We start from the raw sequence: 18,978 nt of genomic DNA, 5'->3' as shown, positions 1-18,978 counted from the left end.
ATAGTTTTCATTAACAAGACTGTTTTAAAGAAAGGTTTTCATAAAACTCACACCAATCCGTGCCTCTTTAAATCCAAACGGCCACATTGAATTGTTTTCACAGTTTGTCCCCTAAAAGATCAGCAGTGTCTGGTCAAGCTTACAAGTGGTAGCACTAGTGAACTGATTTCCTTTACTATTCCTTTTACCAAGTGTGCTGGGCAACGGGTGGCTGCAAATGTAGAGCTTGTGAGCATGTTCAAAATTGAGCAGCTAAGTCAAATACGTGTCTCTGATTTTTTTTTTCTCTCAACAAAAATATTCAAATATGTCAAATGTGGTAAAATGTTTATAACAAGGGTCCAATATTAAAGGTGTATGCCAATAGCCACTGTAACCTTCCTGCTACTCACATTGTAACTAACGGGGCTCCTTGTCTGGTAGGAGCAGCTAGTGCACGTGACCTTGTGTTGGGACGTTGCAGGTTCAAAACCCAATGGTATAGTTGTTTAACTGGTAGGGGTTTGCATAACCCCAACTTGCCTTTAAAAAAAAAAGGATAACTTTTTTTTTTGTTCTTTTTTTATATTTACATAGAGAAACCACCCCAAGAATCAGAGACCTAGCCATACTTAAGGTAGCTGTCGTGGCAACGTAACTCCGTGGCCTTACCCCTTTCCCCAGGAAGTTACAAGAATCTGACTAACTTTGCTTAACATTTTGATTTTTATATTTAGCCACCTACTTTCAGAGTTTATTTTCCAAAGACACACTTGGTTCATAAATCACGACTTGACCGAGTCACAAAAAGTGTATAAAATGTCCGTATTATTGATTTGTTAAAAAAAAATGCATAAAATGATAATAACAGTAAATACAAGCCAAACCCATCGTTTTATACCTCAAGGCAGCTTTTTGAGAAACGCTGATCATTCACCCAATTGTAATGCATTGGCGAATTGATTTCCCTCGTCTACTATCGCATTCTACCAAAATTGGTGTATCGAGCCCATACAGAATTGTATGATTCACTTGTATGCATTGCATGGCTGGAAAAGGACAGCTCGCGAGGTGGTGTAAAATTGGAGCAGCAAGTTAATTATGTCAAGTATGGTAAAATGTTCTAAACGAGTGTCTAAAGCAAGAGATGTAGATTTGACAGTTTACATATAGGAACCGAACATATGGTAAATTTATGTTTAGCCACCTCAAGTTTCAAATATTCAACATGGATGCCTGAACTTTTGAAAAATTGCTTAGATGACTTTCTGAGTTGCTTTTTTCACTAAAAGTCAATTATTTACCCCTGAAGTATAGCTGGTAAAAAGATGGCTTCAAAAGTTACAATTAGTAATAAAAAAAGATTAATATTGCCATTTTCAATAGTCACCTAGGGTTTGGTAAAACAAAAAGGCATGGCGTCATGTCTTGAAGGAGGCTAAACATAAATTTGTCATGCATCAGGCGCATATATGTAAAACTACCAAGTATTTTAAATGAAAAATTATAGACTGTAAAAAATGCCATTATATTTTATTTTTTATTTTCTCACCCTTTTTTGGCAAAATCTCAGTAAAAAATAAATGAATTAAAAAATATAATATAAGGGAAAAGAAAGAAAACATTTAATAATATTCAAGAAAACAAGATGTTTATGATATATACCTAGATTCAAGAAAACGGTTATTTTAACCAATCTTGTTTCTTTTTAGGTGCAAATGTCAGCTTGTGAGATGCTTAGCACCTTCATCATAAATATGGCTCGGCCCCACAGCATGATACCGTTGAATGGTGGGAAGACACATGAATAGACAGATGCATGCCTTCACATGTACCTCACGGCCACTTGTCAATAATAGTGGCACATGCCTTCCCTTAAAGTTTTTTATAAATGGGAAGCCAAATTAGTGGAACGCCAAAATCAACTTCCACTAGTCGCTTTCTATCAAAAAATTTCTTTAATCACAAAGGTGCAATTCAAGATGGTGATGCTTAAGAACTTCGCGCAGAACTTACAGAGAAAGTTCTCACGTTCAAGGGAAGACAAGAAAGAGGGGTACTTTGCTGTGTTGGCCAGCCATGAAGGCAACTCAAAGAGGTTTATGGTGCCATTGAGTTACTTGAGTAACCCCGCTTTTGTAAGGCTGCTAGATGAGGCCGAGGAGGAGTATGGGTTTCACCAGCAAAGCATCCTTACTGTGCTCTGCCATCCAAGTGAGCTCGAGGGTATCTTGGCAGGTGAATGGAAGAAAGAGAGAAGAGAGACATTTCCCATTGGGCTCTTTAAAACCCCTTGGTAAAGAACTGCAACCACTAACAGGGTGTAATGGCTGATACCATCTTCAGTTCAATTTAGGTGTAGGGAGGGATATGAGAGGGGCGTGGACATCCGCAGATCACGTAACAATATCCTCATGTGGATGGAGTCGAAATCCTCAGATTTTAATGTTGGCGCCCCTCCAATCTCTGCGGAGACTGATGGGGATTTGGTGAATCCCTGTCACTGTGCTTCCAACTTAGGGTGCCTCTACTAAGTTTGGCTTGTGTTTTTTTATGATTGGAGGGTGATCTCGAAGGGATTTTATAGATGAAAACATACTGTATTTTTACCTGAACCATTGATGTAGATGAAGATTTGCGGAAATTTTGTTTCTAAAATATATATGAAGTACTACTACTCTTGGCAAAGCCAAAATCGAGAGGGTTGTGTATGTTCGCCTCCGATGATTCACTGAATCCCACGTCTGTGTTCGGGGCTTTGAATGAGCACCACGTATACAAGCACATGGGGCTCGTATTCCTGTGTATGTTGACATAACTTTGCATCGGACTTTGGTGTTGTTGCAAAGACTTAAGTACCCTTTATTGCTATTCTTCTCATAAAGTGATGGTTTGAGAAAATGACAAAAATGCCTTTCATTCAAAAAAGAAAAAACAAATAGTTCAAAAAAAGGACAAACATGTCCTCCATCCAGAAAGTCGAGGATGATGTTGACTCTTCAAAGTCTTCTTCTTTTTCTGTTCAAAAAAAGGACAAACATGTTTTCTTCTTCTTTCTCCGTAAAACACTGTAAAACCCTTTCTCTCTCTAGAGAAGAAATCAAGGAAAACAAAGAGTTCTTCCTGGAGAAGGCCATGAACATCAACCCTCTCACTCTCTCTCCCTTCTCTCTCTACTTCTGTGCACATCCAACAGACGATCCTACATTGCTGCATCGTCATCTTCTTCTTCTTCCTTCTTCGTAAAACACTATAAAACCCTCTCTCTCTGTAGAGAAGAAATCAAGAGAGGTAAAGGGTTCCTCCTGGAGAAGGCCATGAACACCAACCCTCTCAGTCTCTCTCCCTTCTCTCTCTACTTGTGTGCCTGATTTAGAGTTTTTGCCCTTACAGGAGGGGGGTCCGGAGGCTCCCCCCCCCGGCCTTCCAACAATGATTTGTAGTATTATCGGGCTTTCCTACAGCAATTTGTAGCATTTGTAGTGTCTTCCGTAAATCGCGAAACGCTATAGCGATTTGTAGTGTCTTCCGCAAATCGCTATAGCGATTCGCAAATCGCTATAGCGATTTGTAGTGTCTTCCGCAAATCGCTATAGCGATTTGTAGTGTCTTCCGCAAATCGCTATAGCAATTTGTAGTGTCTTCCGCAAATTAGGACCAACTTGTCAGAGTCATATCTCCCTAACTGGAGGTCATATTCCAAATCCGCGATTTGTAGTGTCTTCCGCAAATCGCTATAGCGATTTGTAGTGTCTTCCGCAAATTGCTATAGCGATTTCTAGTGTCTTCCGCAAATTAGGACCAACTTGTCAGAGTCATATCTCCCTAACCAGAGGTCATATTCCAAATCCGTAAAAGATGGTGTCTTCGTTATTGAGTCTAGTTTATTTCTGTAAATTTTCAGCAATTTCTATTGTCATTTCATTCCTCATTTTAACTTCAACGATACATTACAACCATAATCATCAAAAGAAAGATTGCCCAAGCTAAGAGTCCTAGCGAGGAGGTCTCAGCGGAGCCGTCGTTCTAGTGACGGGTGTTCATCTCGTTCCGGTGACGGGTGTTCTACGAAATGTAAATTCTCCCTTCTGTAAGGGCAAAAGGCCATGAACACGCTGGGAGGAGCCCTCAGACCCCCCTTCTGTAAGGGTAAAAACTCTGAATCAGACTCCATAACTCTTCAAGTTGAATGATGCTACCCACACTGGGAGGAGCTCTCAGACCCCCCTTTCTGTAAGGGTAAAAACTCTAAATCAGACTCTACAACTCTTCAAGTTGAATGATGCTACCCACGCTGGGAGGAGCCCCCAGACCCTCCTCCTGTAAGGGTAAAAACTTTGAATCAGGCTCCACAACAGTAAATGTGCAGGTCAGTCGATGCTTGATGGAGCAATGTATGATCTTCTAATGGATGTGCACAGAAGCAGAAACAGAAGGGAGAGAGAGAGAGAGTGAGAGTTGAATGATGCTACCCACGCTGAGATGAGCCCCCAAACCCTCCTCCTGTAAGGGTAAAAACTTTGAATCAGGCTCCACAACAGTCAATGTGCAGGTCAGTCGGTGCTTGATGGAGCAATGTATGATCTTCTAATGGATGTGCACAGAAGCAGAAATAGAAGGGAGAGAGAGAGAGTAAGAGGGTTGATGTTCATGGCCTCCTCCAAGGAAGATTTCTTTCTCGGATAATCCTGCAGTGCAGAGACTGAGTCATAAATAATCATCTTCGGGGCACTTAAGTCTTTACAACCACTCCTTTTCAAGAACCGTCATTTTTTTTTGCACCAATGGAGGAGAGGGTACTTAAGTCTTTGCAATTGCATCAAACTCCAACGCTAATTAATGCTGACAAACATGGGGATACGAGATGCACATGCTTACATACGTGGTGCTCTTTGGGACCCCCGATCATGAGATGTAGCTAACTGCCCTGTTCGGGGGGGGAACATATAACCTGCTTTGATATTAAAGAGAAAGTCATTTCTTCTAAAACTGGACCTTTGAAAATATTTTGACATGGTTAGTTGGAGCTTTCTTTTACATGTCATGAGAAAATGAAAATTTGTGAGAGGTGGGTAAAATGGGTAAGTGAGATTTTGGAATCCTCCTCAATCTCAGCTTGCATCAATTGTAGCCAGATGCCCTTTTTCAAGCCCAAAGAAGGGCCGCAGACAAGGGGACCCAATGTCACCCCGGCTTTTTATCTTTGCCATGGAAGGTCTAAGCTACGTACATGCTCAGCCAGGCTTGCAAGATTGAGTTATACAATGGGGGTGGTAGTGCCAGGCATAATAAATTTCACCTATATCCACTGTCTATGTTTTAATTTTTAGAGAGGCAAGCGAGAAAAACATGAAGAGCTTAGCTTAAGGTTTCAGAATTTCTAGGTTTCAAATTAATACTAGAAAAAACAATTTTTGTCTTTTTAATGATGATGAAGATAGTTACCTAAAGACCAGGGGGCAAGGCATATTTTTCAATGTGAACAACACGGTTTGCCAATGTGATACCTAGGTATCCCTTTGCAAGCAAGGGTGTTACGAGAGCTGCTCTATTGTCTCAATTGGAGGACAGGGTAAGGAGCAAGGTGGAATCCTGAAAAGCTAGAAGGGAGTCCTGGTGAATCACGTACTCACAACACTAGGCCTACGTACATTTCATGACCCTATTCACAATCCTGACCTCAATTTTAAAGAAAATTACCAAGGCCTTTAAAAGGTTTCTATAAAGTGCCCATTTGGATAAACAAGTCAAGGCAACAATCTCATGGGAAGTGGTCACTAAGTTGCTCTCGCAAGGGAGCCTTGGGATTAAAGATCTGCGATGGTTTAATATTGCATTATTGCATTGTTTGTGAAATGGTGGTGGATGATAGCAAAAGGTGAGGGGTTGGTTTCCACCATTCTTTGTTGTAAATATGATATATGGGGTTGGCCCTGAAATTGGGTAAAAAGTTTAAGATGAACGACATACTCAGAATTTTGGAAAGGTTTGGTGAAGGTGCTGGAAATTTTTGTGCAAAATGTAATGATGAAAGTGGGTGATGGAAGCTACACGATTTTTTTGAGAGATTTATGGGCTGCTGAGTGTCCCTTTAGGCAAACATTTCCCAATCTCTTTCAAATTTTCATGAGAATCAGTAAATCAGTCAAAAATTACTGGTCTGCAGCAAATGGGTGGCAGGCTTCAGTCAGGCGCGCACATATCTTGGCCATAGCCTCTCAACTTGAGTAGTTGCTAACATTGGTGGCAGGGCAAAGCAGGTTATATGTTCCCCCCCCCGAACAGGGGAGTTAGCTACATCTCATGTTTGGGGGTCCCAAAGAGTACCACGTATGTAAGCATGTGCGTCTCGTATCCCCATGTTTGTCAGCATTAATTAGCGTTGGAGTTTGATGCGATTGCAAAGACTTAAGTACCCTTTTCTCCATTGGTGCCAAAAAAAATGACGATTCTTGAAAAGGAGTGGTTGTAAAGACTTAAGTGCCCCGAAGATGATTATTTAAGACCCAGTCTCTGCACTGCAGGATTATCCGAGAAAGAAATCTTCCCTGGAGGAGGCCATGAACATCAACCCTCTCACTCTCTCTCTTTCTTCTGTTTTTGCTTCTGTGCACATCTAGCAGAAGATCCTACATTGCTCCATCAAACACCGACTGACCTGCACATTGACTATTGTGGAGCCTGATTCAGAGTTTTTACCCTTACAGGAGGAGGGTTTGAGGTCTCATCCCAGCGTGGGTAGCATCATTCAACTAAATGAGTTGTAGATCCTGATTCAGAGTTTTTACCCTTACAGGAGAGGGGTATGGGGGCTCCTCCCAGCGTGGATAGCATCATTCAACTTGAAGAGTTGTGGAGTCTGATTCAGAGTTTTTACCCTTACAGAAAGGAGGGTCTGAGGGCTCCTCCCAGCGTGGGTAACATCATTCAACTTGATGAGTTGTGGAGCTTGATTTAGAGTTTTTGCCCTTATAGGAGGAGGGTTTGGGGGCTCCTCCCAACGTGGATAACATCGTTCAACTTGATTCGTTGTGGAGCCTGATTCAGAGTTTTTGCCCTTATAGAAGGAGGGTTTGGGGGCTCCTCCCAGTGTGGGTAGCATCGTTCAACTTGATTCGTTGTTTAGCCTGATTCAGAGTTTTTGCCCTTACAGGAGAAGGGTTTGGGGGCTCCTCCGAGCGTGGGTAGCATCGTTCAACTTGATTCATTGTGGAGTCTGATTTAGAGGTTTTGCCCTTACAGGAGGGGGGTACGGGGGCTCCCCCTTGGCACGGGTCCCGGGTGTCGTGGTAAAAAAATGCACAGTGTGTCATGATGAGAAAGACATATGTTTGTTCCAAGCAAGGTTGGAAGAAATCAATGGAAAATCCAACAAGGAGTATGCCAGAATCAAGATGTGGATGTCAAGCGAGAATGGTGTTGTGCAACTCAAATAACACAAAATAATAAGGGTCTGGTTTTTAGTTAAAATGGGGAATGAAATGACAATATAAATTGCTTAAAATTTACAAGAATAAACTAGACTCAATAACGAAGACACCACTTTTTACGGATTTGGAATATGACCTCCGGTTAGTGAGATCCCAAAACACTACAAATCGATATAGCGATTTGCGGAAGACACTACAAATCGTTGTTGAAAAGCCGGATAACACTATAAATCATTGTGGGGCTCGTTGGAAACCCGAAAATACTACAAATCGCTGTAGGAAAGCCCGATAATACTACAAATCGCTGTTGGAAGGCCCCCAAAAAATTGTAGTATTATCGGTTGCATCGTAATACTACCCTCATGCCCGATAATACTACAAATCGCGACAACAGATGTATCCCCATGTGTGTCCGCATCATATTGCATCGTAATTTGGTGCCGCCGCAAAGACTTAAGTACCCTTTACTGCCATTCGCTTCCTCTTCCTCGAACGGACATAAATGCCCTTCTTCTAGAAAACTGAATCGTCGGTTCGTGAAAAGGACAAAACTGCCCTCCATCGTTATCACACCAAAACGTTCTGCAAAGTTTGCGTATGTAGCAAGCCTTATGTTGTAGGATTTAAATAGTTCAAAACAATCCATTCTCGCACTAAGCAGAAAACTCTACCGGAGCATACTTTGCTTTCATCTGTTGTCGTCAGAGCATCCTTTCCTTTGTTCCAGAGCATCTGTTTCCGTCTTATGAGCAGTCGCAACATCGTTGCCACCTTATGTTGCGTATTAGTTATCACGAGAACGTGACGCTATGCATTTGGTAAGCTTGATGTAGAACGTGACGCTATGCATTTGGTAACATCAAACTTTCTGGATGGAGGACTTTTTTGTCTGTTTCTCGAACCAGAGTTTCAGAACTCTTGAATGGAGGATATTTTTGTCATTTCCTCGAACTTTCTGGATGAAGGACTTTTTTGTCCTTTTCTGACCTTTTCTCGAACCGTCGTTTCACAACTTTTGAATGGAGGATATTTTTGTCATTTCCTCAAACTTTCTAGATGGAGGACTTTTTTGTCCTTTTCTGACCTTTTCTCGAACCATCGTTTCACAACTTTTAAATGGAGGATATTTTTGTCATTTCCTCGAACCGTCATTTCAGGGCAAGAAAAGCAAGTAAGGGTGATTAAGTCTTTGCAACAACACCAGAGTCCGATGCAAAGTTATGTCAACATACACGGGCATACGAGCCCCATGTGCATGAATACATGACGCTCATTCGACCCTCCGAACACAGACGTGGGATTCAGTGAATCATCGGGGGCGAACATACACCACCCTCTCGTCGGCGGGGAAACAATTTGTCACAAGCAACGACAGGCTACAATGGGTGCTCATGATGACGGTGATTTCTCTGTGGCATCCTGCTATACGGCTTTGTGTGAGCCATTAATCATGTGGTTTCCTTATCGCAGCTTATGGGAGAACAGCCTGCCCCTCCCAAGCGCTTCCTTTTTTGGTTGGCTAGTTCTCCATGGTTGGGCCAAGAAGGACAAAAACATATAATGTATGAGTTCTTACCTTGCGAGTAAGTATCGATTGTGTGAGCAAGCAACGGACTATACATAGCATTTGTTTGCTCAATGTTAGTGGATTGTTGATCTGCGCTTTAAATATTGGAACCAATCCCGCACGATTTGTTTTTGTCCCACCATTTTCATGTTTCCTCTACAACGGTCACTACAAGAAAATTGCTATTTAGCGACGGATAGTAGCGACGACATTTTTCCGTCGCCAATTAGCGACGGCTTAGCGACCGTCACTAATCCGTCGCTACGTTTCGTGATATTCACAGATGTAGCGATGGAAAATGGTCCGTCGCTAAGTCATCGCTACGTAGCGACGGCTTAGCGACGGACCAGTTTTGTCGCAACAACATGCTGCGGTTAGCGACGGATGGGGCGACGGTATTTTTCCGTCGCTACTTAGCGACGCCGTGAGCGACAAACATATTCCGTCGCTAAGGAGTTGTATATATTTACGTCGGCTTAGCGACGGAATAATTCTGTCGCTAATTTTCGCGTAAATCTGATCAGAACCTTTTTCCCTCTTTTCCTGTTTCCTCTCTCCCGCCCTCCCTACGCAGCCTGACACCTTCCGCCGCCGCTCGCCGCCCGCCGCCCCGTCGCTTGCCGCCCCGCGTTTCAACCGAGCCGTCGCCCCGCCGACCGACCGTCGCCTCGCCGGAGACAGGTTCGCCCGCCCTACGCGTTTCAAGAAGGGGATAAATCCTCTGCCTTTCCGGCATGGGGGGTCGACCCCCTGCCGGAAAGGCAGGGGGTTTAAGCCCTTGCCGTGCTTTCCGGCATGGGGGGTTGACCCCCTGCCGGAAAGGCAGGGGGTTAAACCCCTTGCCGTGCTGGAAAGGCAGCGGGGTCGACCCCCTGCCGTGACGTAAAGGGATGACGGCATGGCAGGGGGTCGACCCCCCATGCCTTTACGGCAGGGGGTTTAACCCCCTTCCCTGCCGGAAATGCAGGGGGTTTAACCCCCTGCGTTTCCGGCAGGGGGGCTCGACCCTCTGCGTTTCCGGCAGGGGGGGTCGACCCCCTGCCGGAAACGCAGGTGGGTTAATCCCTGCGTTTCCAGCAAGGGGTTTTTGTGAGTGATTATCAGAACTTGATGTTTCATGGAGAAGAATTTAGAAACGATTTTGATGCACGGGTGAATGTGGTGCACGATAATCCATTTACGGATTTGATATTTGATGCCGCAAGAACAGAACTGGGTTCTGCTATGAGTTCTAGTGATGTAAGAACTGCCGTAGATGAAGAATCACCAAACGATGCAGCTAGTAGATTTTATGATTTACTTAGAGATGCTGATGAGCCACTTTGGAACGGTTGTGAGAGTCACACTATCTTGTCTGCAGTTCTTCAACTAATAAATTTGAAGTCCGAGTATAATTTGAGTCAATCATGTTTTGACCGTTTGTGCATGATTTTGAAGAGTATGTTGCCTAAAGATGAGAAATTGTCACAAAATTTCTATCGTGCGAAAGTTATGGTCAATGCTCTAGGTATGGGTTACAAAAAGATTGATGTTTGTCCAAATCACTGCATGTATTTCAAGGAGCAGGAAAACGATATATCATGCCCGTCATGTGGGCATCCTCGGTTCAAGCCAAAGACAAGAGGCAATGGTAGCACGAGATCAAAGAAAGTTTCATACAAGTCGCTTCGCTACTTTCCTATCACTCCTAGATTGCAGCGATTGTATATGTCTTCAAGGACAGCTAAACACATGAGATGGCATGCAAATAAAGTTCGACACGATGAAAACAAGATCACACATCCTGTTGACGCTGAAGCTTGGAAGCACTTTGATCGTACTCATCAGTACTTCGCAATGGAAGTGCGAAATGTTAGACTCGGTCTATATACAGATGGATTTAATCCATTTGGGGGTAGATCAACTCCATACTCATGCTGGCCAGTATTTGTAACTCCATACAACCTTCCACCAAGCTTGTGTATGAAACGTCCAAATCTTTTCTTGTCTCTGTTGATCCCTGGTCCGACCTCACCTGGCCAAAATCTTGATGTATATCTAAGGCCATTGATTGATGAACTAAAAGTACTGTGGGATGACGGTGTTACCATGTATGATGCCCACAAAAAACAAAATTTCAACATGAAGGCCGTTGTTCTATGGACAATCAGTGACTTCCCTGCATATGGTATGTTATCTGGTTGGAGCACACATGGGAGGTTGGCTTGTCCGTACTGCATGGAGGATTCCAAAGCTTTTAGATTGAGGCATGGAAGGAAGCCTTGCTGGTTTGAGTGCCATCGTCGATTTCTACCCAGCGATCATCCATTCCGACGTCAAAAGAATGCATTTAAAGCAGACACAACTGAAACGGAAGGTCCATCCTCAAGATTGTCCGGCATAGAGATTCTAAGAAGATTGCGATACTTTCCAGATGTATTAACAGATGCCCGCAGTCCTACACCCTTTCGTGGATTTGGGAAGGATCACAATTGGATGAAAAAATCTATTTTTTGGGAACTACCGTATTGGCCGACCCTATTGATACGACATAATTTGGATGTGATGCATGTAGAGAAAATTGTGTTTGATAATGTGTTCAATACAGTAATGAATATTAAAGAAAAAACGAAGGATAATCCGAAGGCCCGTATGGATTTAAAATTAATATGTAAAAGACCAGAATTGGAACTCAAAGAGTATAATGGCAAAGTACTGAAACCAAAGGCGAAGTACGTGCTCGGACCTGATCAAATAAAACATGTATGTCAATGGTTGAGACAATTGAGATTTCCAGATGGATATGTCTCTAACATTGCTCGGGCTGTGAAGATTGACGATGGACAGTTATATGGGTTGAAGAGCTATGATTGTCATATCTTTATGCAACGATTGATACCCATAGCATTCCATGATATGTTAGACAAACCTATATGGGGGGTATTGTCTGAGTTGAGCAGATTTTTCAGAACATTGTGCGCATCAGAGGTCGTTGTATCAGATGTAAAGAATCTCGAGGACTCTGTCATCACCACTGTTTGTCTGTTAGAAAAGATATTTCCGCCAGCATTTTTCGATGTTATAGAACATTTGATCATACATCTGCCATATGAACTAAGGGTTGGTGGCCCTGTGCAATAACGATGGATGTACCCATTTGAAAGGTATATGTTTTTTTATATTTGTCTCTTTAATGACAGATCTTTAAAATTTGAAATGTATATTCTTGTCAAATGCATGTTCGACCTAAAAAAAAAGGTTCGTAATAAAGCAAGAGTAGAAGGCTCTATTTGTGAGGCGTACACTTTAGAAGAGATTTCAAATTTCTCATCTATGTACTTCGAACCTCATATTCCAACACGTTACACATGCCTGCCCCGTAACGATGATAGAGAACAAGTAACTGTAGCTGACAAGCTGTCGATATTTCAACCACTTGGGCATGCATTTGGTAGTTGCCGATCAAGGCTATTGACAGATCGAGAGCAAGATGCAGCACACATCTATATTCTTTTTAATTGCTCAGCGATCGACCCATACATCGAGTAAGTATATGTATATGCAACTCAATTATAAATCCTTTTATGTTCTATATGTGGATACATGGCTCGGTAATATAAGTATTTGTGGTTTGCAGACGATTTGATCTAGAGTTGCAAAGCGAAGTTTCACATCTCACTGATACAGAAGTACAAAAAGAACGTGAAACTAAGTTTGTGGAGTGGTTGAAACAGTTGGTAAAGAAGCTAACATAAATTTTGTACTTATAAACAACACTAAGTTACTTAATTGATCGTGATCACAATCATTGTTTATGTCTGTGCGTAGGTTCGCCATGGTGATGTTAAAGATCAAGGAATATGTGATTTAGAAAATGGTCCGACCAAAGTTGTGCAATGCTACAACGGGTATATCGTAAATGGTTATCGATTCCATACAAAAGACTACGGTATAAACAAATCAACGATAAATAGTGGCGTGTGTGTCAAGGGTAGCAACTACGGTGAAAATGAACATGATTACTACGGTGTTATAGAGGAAATAATGAAGTTGACTTACTTAGGCATGAATAACAGGGTTACGATATTCAAGTGTCATTGGTTTGATCCAACTGCAACAAGACTCGACAAAGCTTCAGGCATTGTGGAGGTGAATCATAAATCCAGGTTTGGAACATATGAACCATTCATATTAGCCTCGCAAGCTCAACAAGTTTATTATACTTCATATCCGAGTATAAAAAAGTCAGATAGAAATGAATGGTGGGCAGTTTGCAAGGTGAAATCCAAACTATACCTCGAGTATGATCAGTTACAGGAAGATGAGTTAGCTGAAGACAGTGATTACTATCAATCAGATGATGTCTATGACTTCGCTTATGGTCACGATGTTGCGCATGATATGCATGTCATATCTCCATTGGCCGATGAAACATTCATAGAGGAATGTGATCCAAATGATGTACCAAGTGGATGGGTAAACAATAAAGAAGAAGAAGAAGAAGAAGAAGAAGAAGAAGAAAGTCAAACTAGTGACGAGGAAGAATTCTCAAGCTAGTGAGCAAAATCTTATACTACAAACCTCTATTTAAATGCATTGTAATACTTGATGTGAGTTGTATTGCAATACTTGGGGTGAATGATTAAAAATTTTATTTGAATGTATTGTAATACTTGATACGAATGATTCAAATGCATTGTAATACTTGATGTGAATGATTTCAATTATCTGAATATATTATAATTTATGCAACGAATGATTTGAATTAGTTCAATACTTGATGTGAATGATTTGAATTATTTGAATGCATTGCAATGCTTGATGTGAATGACTTGAATGCATTGTAATACTTGATGTGAATTATTTGAATGTATTGTATGACATATGTTATTTGTTAGAATATGGTTCATGGAGGTTATAGTGGTCGCTCATCCAGTAGTAGCCAGGCTCAACCTTCATCTTCACGGGCTCCTGTGATAGGTATATCATATAACTAATTGGATGCTTGATTAGTTCAAATGCGCATTCTGAGAATTTCTAATATATTTTTTTACAGATGATGTTGCGCCTGTACACGACCCACCTACACCAGTTGATCACACAAGTCAACAGCCAACACAGGAAACTGGGTCTTCTCAGGCTGGCACAAGAAGACTCATTCGAATAGTGTATATCGATAATCGACCGTAAGTATTTTGTTTTCAATTATTGCATATCTTTTAAATATTTTATATTGATATTTACTGTGTAACAATTCATGTGCAGCACGAGGTTTGAGCCATAAGAAGTAGTACGGAAGATTAGGAATTCACTTCTTCAACATCTACCAGGACCAGTTGCTCAATGGAAAGAGTACCCAAAGGTGGTGTTAGACAGATTGTGGTCCTCATTCATGGTATACAGTTGTTCCTCATAGTTAATGTGTTTCATATTTAATTTATTTAAGCAATGTCTACTAACTTTCTGAAAATATTTGTAGGCTTCGAATCGCTTCGCAACTACGGTGGAAGAAAATGATGCAAGCAAGGTGTGGCAGAAGGTGACTGCCAATCGATTTGCAGACATGCTGCACACTATGAAGACTGCAGCAAAAAAAGCATCTGGCGTAGTAGATGATCCATTACTGTGGAAGGGCCATGGTCCTATTACTATTAGGAGAGATTACTGGGATGAAATGTGCGATAAGTGGGCAGGAGATGCATTTAGAAATCGCTCTGCGAAGGCTGCACAAAATCGATCGAAGATGCCCGAAGCCCATCTACACACAGGTGGATCTAAGACATTTGGGAGCCACCTAAAGAAAATGGTAACTCATCAATATATAATATTAATTTTATAAGTATTGTTGCAAACTTGTGTACTAAATCTTTTATCATTTAACTTCGCAGGAAGCAGAAAAAGGAGGCAGTGTACCATATAAGGATGTGTTTGTAGAAACACATAAACGAAAGACCACGGGAGTCTTCGTATCAGAGAAGGCGAGAACGACAACGGTATGTATTAATTCTATTAATAATCATTGCAATATATATGCAAGTTATCATAATGTTATCATTAATTATTAATGAATACTTTAAACATTATTTTGTATGAGGCATATGACCAACAGATGGTAGAGCGATATGGCGATGACGCTACTCAGCATCCATCATTTGATCCTACAGCATGGGTGACTGCACCAGGTGAACCCAAAAAAGGTCGCGTGTTCGGGTTTGGGAGTAATATGAACACTTCACCAGTTATTGGTTCTTCCAGTTACGGCTCACCGACTTCTTGCGCCGACATAAGCTCCAAGCAGCTGACTACTCTTTCCGGTGATGATGTACGCCAGATCATTAATGAATCACTGAATAACTACTTCCAATACACCGTCGCCCCCTTTCTCCGAAATGAGATCAAGGCCGCTGTTTAGGATAGGGGATCTTCGATTCCAGGTCCCTCTCAGGTATAATCACATATTCAGTTTTTTGTCTGCCTTAGAACACATATGAGCATAATCGAATCACATATATAACTTTTTGCGTGCCTAAGAACACATATGAGCATGTTATAATCACATATTCAGTTTTTTGACTGTCTTAGAGCACATATGAGCATGCTATAATAACATATAGAGTTTTTTTATTGCATTAGAGCACATATGAGCATGCTATAATCACATATAAAGTTTTTTTGCCTGCCTAAGAACACATATGAGCATGATAGAATCACATATAAAGTTTTTTTGACTGCATTAGAACACATATGAGCATGCTATAATCACATATTCAGTTTTTTGACTGCCTAAGAACACATATGAGCATATTATATTCACATATTCAGTTTTTTGACTGCCTTAGCATACATATGAGCATGCTATAATAACATATAGAGTTTTTTTACTTCCTTAGAACACATATGAACATGCTATATATCATTTATGATAGAATCACATATAAATTTTTTTGCTTTGCCTGCCTTAGAGCACATATGAGCATGCTATAATCACATATTCAATTTTTTGACTGCCTTAGCACACATACGAGCATGATCGAATCACATATATAGTTTTTTGCCTGCCTTAAAGCACATCTGAGCATGGTAGAATCACATATAGAGTTTTTCTAGATGCCTTATTACACATATGAACATGCTATAATCACATATTCAATTTTTTGACTGCCTTAGCACACATATGAGCATGATAGAATCACATATATATATATATATATATATATATATATATATATATATATATATAACTTTTTGTCTGCCTTAGAACACATATGAGCATGATAGAATCACATAGAGTTTTTTTATTGCCTTAGATCACACATGAGCACATGATAGAATCACATATAGTGTGTAATTTATTTCATTATATTTTGTTTATCAATACTGACTGTTCTTTTCTTGTGTAGGCTGCTAGCGATAATCAGCGTAGTGGAGCTGAAGGGACAGATAAAGACAATGAACAAGAAGACACACAAAATCTTGGCGATGATTAGAGGACTGTGTTGAAGAAGTTTTATTTTTTTTATGTTTCCTAATTGTAATTGTTGAATTGTAAATAATTAAACTTCTTAATTTTAAGGTGGAACGATTAATTGTTGTAGATTCTTGTTATATGAAATTTTTTGTGTGGTTTGTTTTTTATTTACAGGAAATAGAAATTGTACAGGAAATAGAAATTGTACAGTTCTCGGTATTTAATTTTCAAATATTTTTTTTTAATTTTTTTTCGTGTTTGCGACGGATTAGCGACGGAACCATCCATCGCTATTCATATTAATCTAGCGACGGCATAGCGACGGAAGTAAATCCGTCGCCAAGCCGTGGTCACCGTTTAGTACCGGCGGATTGGTGACGGAATATAGCGCTCGTTATTCCGTCGCAATTAGCGACGGACCTGGCGACGAAATAATTCCGTCGCCAGTTAGCGTCGAAATATTCGCGACGTAAGCATATTGTCACCTCGTTGTCGCTAATCCGTCGCTAACCATGTTAGCGACGGAATGTGGTCGTCGCTAATCTACTGCTTTGTTGTAGTGGGTTGGCATGTTGTGGAGGCCAAGGGTCACGCTTAACGCCTTGGGAACTCAAAGGGCCACATGGAAGAACATGTGCAATATTCAAATTGCACTACTTTGGGAGTCGGCTCACTTGACACCACCGTTTGACTGCTTGCTCGCCTGGCCCACCCACCATATACGTGTGGACCCCTCTTGGGCCTTCAAGTTCCTCACCATCCTCAACTATGAGTTGCTAAGGGATGTAAACTTTGAGAGGGTATCCAACGTCCTCTTCAATGACATTGTTTGGGAGGAGGTGTCGAGCGAGGCGAACGACAACAATCATAATCGGAAGTTCATCATTGACTTTTGGATAGACCTGCAAATCCTGGAGGCACCAATGGATGTAGGTAGTAGCATCGATTGTGAGGAAGCAACCCATGTTTACTGGAATGGGAATCTCACTGAATCCTTGACTGCTCTAAAAACCTGTACTGGCGTATCCCTGCAACCACAAGCCAAGAATAACATTATCAAGGATATCGAGAGGGATGCTTTGTTGGCTGTTATGATCGCATGAGCCAGTGCTTTTTCATGGTGTTAAAAAATTCTGATATCAAAATGAAAATAGGAATGCAGAACCTGTGAGGCCTGGGCAACTTTGAAAAGAAGCCTTTCTAGCGAATTGGATATTTTCTGTGTATGTGAAACAAAATAAAATATGTTGAGGAGGCTAATAAGAATCATTTGGGGAAGCTGCAAGTCTGAATTTGCACCTTCAAAAGGGCGTTCAGGAGGACTACTAGTCATGTGGAAGAACTGTTTTATTTGTTCCAATATTGGGCGTAGGGATTTTTCATTAGCAATGGACTTTCACAATCCAGCAAACTCCACAGATTTTTGCTTAACCTTCGTATATGGCCCAGTCGTGAGTCCCCTCAAGCACTTGTTTATAGAGAGTTGGACCACTTGGCCAGCCATATTCACTTACCATGGGTCATTGGTGGTGATTTGAACGAAACCTTATTTAGGGTGGACTACAATCGATGACATTTTAGCATGAGGTTCATGCCCAAGTTCAATGATTTTATGTTTTCTCAATATGTAAATCCCGTTGAAAAAAAAATCGTGTCGGACACGTGCCAGGCACGTGTCGGTCTGTGGTAGCAAACCTAGATCGGATCTGGGCCCGACCTCGACCCGGACCCACGACCCAGCTTCTCGAAGGATCAAGAGCCTGCATCTTTTAAAAGACGCAGACTGTGAGACGAAGGACAAAACCCTCGCCCCTTCTCTCTCTCTCTCCTCTCTCACTCCCATTGCACATCCCCCTCCTCTACGGCCACCGACGACTGGAGCCATCAACAACCCTCCACCTTCGCCGTCTCTTCTTCCGTCCGGCCGATGCCACCACCGTTGTTCTCCTCCCCCGCTGTCACTCATGTTCCGGCACACCTCGCCGGTGACAGTCCCCGTCGCTCCCCTCTGTGTCCGTCGGCATCCGCCTTAGCGACCAACCGTGACAAAGAGCAGGAAGACGCCGACGACAATGTCGTCGTCCCCCTTCCTCTTCTCTTTATCTCCCTTCGTGTTCTCTCCGCTAGCCTTGCCGACACCCCCCCTTCTCCGGCCACCTAATGATTGGTTCCATGGCAAACCCCCAACAACCCCCTTTACCCTCTCCCTCGTGCCTCTTCAGTTTGATAGAGGAGCCCCCGACGTCAGAGCTCCCTTTGCTCGTCGGAGCCGCACGTCGGTCACCCTAAGAGCATCCTCGCCTTCCTTCATCCCTTTTCGACCATCGAAGGAGTTTCCGTAGCCGCCATCGCCTTCACCTAAGCCGTCCTTGGACTCCCCCATCGCCACGGTCTTCCCATGTAAACCTCACCCCTTTTCCCGTTTGGTGATGGTGGTGGACAAGAGCCACCATCGTGGGTGGCTCTGAGTCTACCAGGAGGGAGGTGCCAAATACCCCTCCTCGTTGTCTTCTTCTCTATCTCCCTCGACCCTCCTGTTCTCGGGTTGGTGGACC

This window comes from Nuphar pumila, chromosome 11 (genome assembly GCF_984573655.1).
Source record: "Nuphar pumila chromosome 11, dmNupPumi1.hap1.1, whole genome shotgun sequence".
Taxonomy (NCBI): Eukaryota; Viridiplantae; Streptophyta; class Magnoliopsida; order Nymphaeales; family Nymphaeaceae; genus Nuphar; species Nuphar pumila.
Note: the sequence above shows the minus strand (reverse complement) of the source record.